General features: G+C 42.4%; 1 pseudogene; it reads right to left on the bottom strand.

Moving 5' to 3' along the window:
* Positions 1–2,882: 2,882 nt before the first annotated feature.
* LOC136404463 (TAR DNA-binding protein 43-like) lies at positions 2,883–5,971 on the bottom strand (annotated as a pseudogene).
* Positions 5,972–6,000: the final 29 nt, after the last annotated feature.

Below are 6,000 nucleotides of genomic sequence, written 5' to 3'. Positions count from 1 at the left end.
CTGAGCAAGCTTTTCAATGTCATCTCTGCCTATCTGCCAAGTGCTCAGAGATATCCAAGCAATTGATGCTTGACCTAGTGAATGAAAACAGAAATGAATAAATCAGTTTTCAAATTATAGTTTAATCTAGGGGAAAGTAAGATTCTTTTAAAAGCCACTTTTCACTAATGCCTGAAGGTATAATTTTATTTCTGACCACCATCTTTAGTTTCAATGGAATCAATTCTACCACATGCAGGGCACAGTTGTAGCTCACCACGTAACTCAGTTGGAGCACAACAAACTGAGTAGGAATTAGCCGCTCGGTCCTCTGCAGGACACAAATGTGCTCCGTGACCCTAATATGCTCATTTGATTTAAAATACTGCAGATGCCTTCAAATCCCCCACGGCTCAAGTTTCAAGTCATCAAAACTCATAATTTTTCCTGATTCCAAAACATAAGGAGCAGGTGACCTGAGCCACTGGTGCTGGGAACTGCTAAAAAGGTGACTGTTTTCCTGTCTGAGCAATGACACTAACCAGGCTAGACACAGGCCCCAATTCTGTTCTGAAAATCCACCCTCTCTGTCTCCAGCTAAGCATTGCCTCTCCTTGGGAAACTTCTTATTCTGATCAGTGGCAATATTGTTGTGCCCCAGAGTAATAAATGAGAGCCACTTGGCCTTTTCAGGAAAGTCATTATCATTATTATAACATAATTTTAAAAAGCATTTCCTCCTGAACATTTATATCATCTAACCCTTGAGAACACTAACTGCTACTTCTAGGGGCCCCTGTTTCTGTTTTATTTCTTCTTCTTCTTCTCCTTCTTCTTCTTCTTCTTCTTCTTCTTCTTCTTCTTCTTCTTCTTCTTCTTCTTCTTCCTCCTCCTCCTCCTCCTCCTCCTCCTCCTCCTCCTCTTCTTCCTCCTCCTCCTCTTCCTCCTCCTCCTCCTCTTCCTCCTCCTCCTCCTCCTCTTCCTCCTCCTCTTCTTCCTCCTCCTCCTCCTCCTCCTCTTCCTCCTCCTCCTCCTCTTCCTCCACCTCCTCTTCTTCTTCTTCTTCTTCTTCTTCTTCTTCTTCTTCTTCTTTTTAGCAATAAATGCTCTGTTTTTAGCTAGGTATATACCCATAGAATAAATACCACATTTCCCAATTTCCCTTGTGGACAGATGTAATGCCGGTGGCCAAGGCCAGGCAGGTCCACATTGGATTTGGGCAGACATTAGAGAAACTGTAGAGCCAGAAAGTGTTGGGCCATTTTGTTTAATAAAGTCTCACAACGGGGGACAAATACACAGGCAGGGAAACCACCTCTCAGGCAAACAAACAGCAAAATGGCCCCTCACAGTAGTGGGCAGGCAATCTGCCATCCGCAATCCCCTCTCCATGAGCCCAAGCACCCATAGCCTTACATAGACCACACACAGGTGGCACTGCCACACACTCACGCACCAATCAGGCAAAGTACTTGCAGCTGGTAAACCAGTGAGCAAACCTAACACAGCTGCCCCACACTCCACCCCTTTAGAGTTGCTTACCTCATAATAGGTACATTACATACATTTCAAAGGTGCCCTTCACAATGTCTCCTTGAGCACTCTTCCCAGGGCGTTAACTGCAGGCCCACATCCAACTCCCAACCCCACGGTGCCAACAAGGCCACCCGTCGTGGGGGGTTGGGGGTGGCGGACAATCCAGGGCCATGTCCATTGAAAGCAAAAAGTGTCCTTGGTGTGTCTCTACAACTGGATGAGAAGCAGTCCATGATAGAAAGCCCAGCTGTCTGTGCAAATCACCAAGGTAAGAAGTCCATTACAGGCAATGCCAACACCTGCTGCACATTAGAAGGAGACAAGTGGGTTGCCAATTTCACGTAGGGCCTCAGGCCCCAGCCCATCCTTGTTGGATGGGTCCCTCACCCTTCCCCCTATTTAGAAAACCAATGTTTTCATTGCCCATTTCAATTCGCTATCAAACTAGTACTGAGAAGTACTATTGACTATTCTCTCTGCCTATTCATTATGAGCTGTGAAATGTGTTCCTTGGTCTGAAGAAATGATGCTCAGTCATCTAAATTTGTGCAATATCTCCTGTCCGGCTCCTTTCATAACACTCTGAGCATTGGTATCTACCATCAGCAAGCAAAGCCCAGTCAGTGGCTTTTCCTTTCAGACCCACGTGCAGCCACCCAGGTCTACCAGCATTGTTTGCTTGCCAACTAAGCTTGGGACCTTCCTCTCAGGATATGCCACACAGCCAATTGCACTCACTGTCTCTTTTGCTGGCACACAGAGAAGTTCTTTAAGCTTTGCACCTCAGAGGGTGCAAAATAATATGTCTAGGTTTAGCCTATCTCTGCAAGCTATAGATTCTGATGTCCACTTATTCCATGATCATCAGTGGCCAGCTTAAGAGACCAAGGGTTTCTATTTGCTTCTTGACTTCAATCACCTTTCAGACCTAAAAAAGTGTTCTGCTGATGGACATCAATATGTCCTTTAACGGAGCTCTCAAGTTTTCACAGGACTGTGTTCCATATGGCCAGGGCATCCTCTTGGCTGGGAAGCCTTCCATTGCTCAGCTTATGATCATATAACCAGGCCATTGGTCACTGTCAAAGAGTCAGTAGACACCAAAACAGAGAAATTTTCAACCACTGTTCATTTCTTCCGCTACTGCTAGGAAAACAGCATGCATGTAATTCAACCGAAAGGAACTGGTCTGCTTTTACCTTCTTTTTCTAAAAAAAAAAAATAGCAGAAATACTGCTGAATATACTCCACACTGAACAAACTGATTTTGAAAATTCTTAGTATATACATATTTTACAATATACTTACCATGAATTTAGAAAAATTTGAATACCCACCCATCATTAAAACCAAACATCACTCATTGTCTACATTCCCCAGCTAAAAGGTTTAGAATCTATGCTTGAGCCAAAACCTGCATTAAAACCACTGCCTGACCCTGCATTTGAAGCTGACCCCCAACTAATGGCTGCACCTGAATTAGAACCACTGTACAAGTTATTACTAGAACCGAAGTCTTGATTTGGCTCTCTCTGCATGTTGCCTTGGCTTTGGTTATTACCTGATGGGCCTGAATGGTTTCTGCTGACTGGCTAATATGCCCATCATACCCCAGCTGCTCTGCAGAGCTGCCTGAGCTGCAGCCACCATCGCTGGATTAATGCTAAAAGCACTAAAGTTCATCCCTCCACCCATGTTACTACCTGGATTGCTTCCCAAACCAGCTTTACCTGCTCTACTGTTACCAAATTTACCCTGATTGCAAAAGCCACCTGGATTATCGCCACTTCTTTCTGTCTATTGCTATTGTGCTTTGGTTCAGCATTAGATATATGACGCTGATTCCCTTTATGATCAAGTCCTCTCCACAAAAGACTGGGCAACCTGATAATATGCAAATGTAACAAAGGCAAAAGCCCTGAATGGTTTAGGAATGAAGACATCTACCATTTCTCTGTACTGGCAAAAGAACTGCTGCAACTCATCATCAGTCATATTCTCTGTACAATGCCCAACAAACACCTTTCTTCTTCTCAGATGCTCATCTGGGCTTTGCTTAGAATTAGGAAGTTTACAGTCACACCGTCGTCCATCTATCATATGTAACTGTGACATGACTTTCACCTGGGTCTCATATTCCATAAATCAAACAAAGCCAAACCCTTTTGAATGACCAGTTTTAATATCTTTCTTGATCTAAACCAGGGGTCGGAAAACTTTTTGGCTGAGAGAGACATGAACGCCACATATTTTAAAATGTAATTTTATGAGAGCCATACAATGACCCGTGTACGTTACGCATTATCCAATAAAAATTTGGTGTTGTCCCGGAGGACAGCTGTGATTGGCTCCAGCCACCCGCAACCATAAACATGAGTGGTAGGAAATGAATGGATTGTAATACATGAGAATGTTTTATACTTTTAATGTTATTATTTTTTTATTAAAGATTTGTCTGCGAGCCAGATGCAGCCATCAAAAGAGCCACATCTGGCTCACGAGCCATAGGTTCCCAACCCTGACCTAAACCATAAAAATATTCTTTTAGAGAACACGAATAGCCTCAGCAATCTTAAAAAAGAAGAATAAAGGGGGAGGTATCACACTTCCTGATATCAAGTTATACTACAAGGCCATTGTACTCAAAACAGCCTGGTACTGGCATAAGAACAGGCATATAGATCAATGGAACAGGATGGAAAACCCAGAAATAAACCCACAGCTCTATGGACAACTGATATTTGACAAAGGAGGTAGGGGCATACAATGGAGTAAAGACAGCATCTTCAACAAATGGTGTTGGGAAAATTGGACAGCAACCTGCAAAAAAATGAAACTAGACCACCAACTTACACCATTCACAAAATTAAACTCAAAATGTATAAAAGACTTAAATGTAAGGTGTGAAACCATAAGCATCTTAGAAGAAAACATAGGCAGTAAGCTCTCCGATATCTCTCGCAGCGATATATTTGCTGATTTATCTCCACGGGCAAGGGAAATAAAAGACAGGATAAACAAATGGAACTATATCAAACTAAAAAGCTTTTGCATAGCCAAAGACAATAAGAACAGAATAAAAAGACAAACTACACAATGGGAGAACATATTTGACAGTACGTCTGATAAGGGGTTAATAACCAAAATTTATAAAGAACTTGTAAATCTCAACACCAGAAAGACAAACAATCCAATCAAAAAATGGGCAAAAGAAATGAATAGACACTTCTCCAAAGAGGATATACAGATGGCCAATAGGCATATGAAAAAATGCTGAGCATCACTAATCATTAGAGAAATGCAAATTAAAACCACAATGAGATATCACCTCACACCAGCCAGAATGGCGCTCATCAACAAAACAACACAGAATAAGTGCTGGCGAGGATGTGGAGAAAAGGGAACCCTCTTGCACTGCTGGTGGGAATGCAGACTGGTGCAGCCACAGTGGAAAACAGTATGGAGATTCCTCAAAAACATTGAAAATCAAACTGCCTTTTGACCCAGCCATCCTACTTTTAGGAATATACCCCAAGGACACCATAGAATGGTTCCAGAAAAAGAAATGCACCCTCATGTTTATGGCAGCATTGTTCACAATAGCGAAGATCTGGAAACAGCCCAAGTGTCCGTCAGAGGACGAGTGGATTAAAAAGCTTTGGTACATATATACTATGGAATACTACTCAGCCATAAGAAATGATGACATTGGATCATTTACAATAACATGGATTGACCTTGATAACATTATATGGAGTGAAATAAGTAAATCAGAAAAAACTAAGAACTATATGAACCCATACATAGATGGGACATAAAAATGAGACTCAGAGACATGGACAAGAATGTGATGGTAACAGGGAGTGGGGTGGAGGGGTGGGGAGGGGGCGAGGAAGGAGAGGGAGGGGGTGGGGGGAGGGTTAGGGGCACAAAGAAAACCAGATAGAAGGTGACGGAGGACGATTTGACTTTGAGTGAGGGGTATGCAGCATAATCAAAGGTCAAAATAATCTGGAGATGTTTTCTCGGAACATATGTACCCTGATTTATCAATGTCACTGCATTAAAATTAATAAAAATAAGATTAAAAAAATATTCTTTTAGATCCTGTTCAGTGGTTTTCTATGGGAGACCCAACACTATTAAATCAGATGTTTTCTGGACTGGTCTTTTCACTTTCACTGTTGACAAAGCATCTGTCTCATCCATTTTTTTTTTTTTGTTACCTTTGATATAGTTGACAACATACACCAGATTTCTCCAGCCAGCATCTGAGGCATGCAGAATTTCTTCCACCAGCTGGACACCTCTCATGCGCTGAGACACAGGATTCCTCTAACGCAGCCTGCATGCCCCTGGAAACTAGACCATAACTGGTCTCCGTCCCGACATCTTCCCATGGTATTTTAATGGGCTCGTCATTTTTATCCTATGTTATCTGAATATATTCAGACATCTAGATTTGTGCTAGGCTGCTGACAGGTA

Source organism: Saccopteryx leptura, chromosome 4, assembly GCF_036850995.1.
Source record: "Saccopteryx leptura isolate mSacLep1 chromosome 4, mSacLep1_pri_phased_curated, whole genome shotgun sequence".
Classification (NCBI taxonomy): Eukaryota; Metazoa; Chordata; class Mammalia; order Chiroptera; family Emballonuridae; genus Saccopteryx; species Saccopteryx leptura.
The sequence above is the reverse complement of the archived record's forward strand: the minus strand, read 5'-3'. Positions and strand labels throughout refer to the sequence as shown.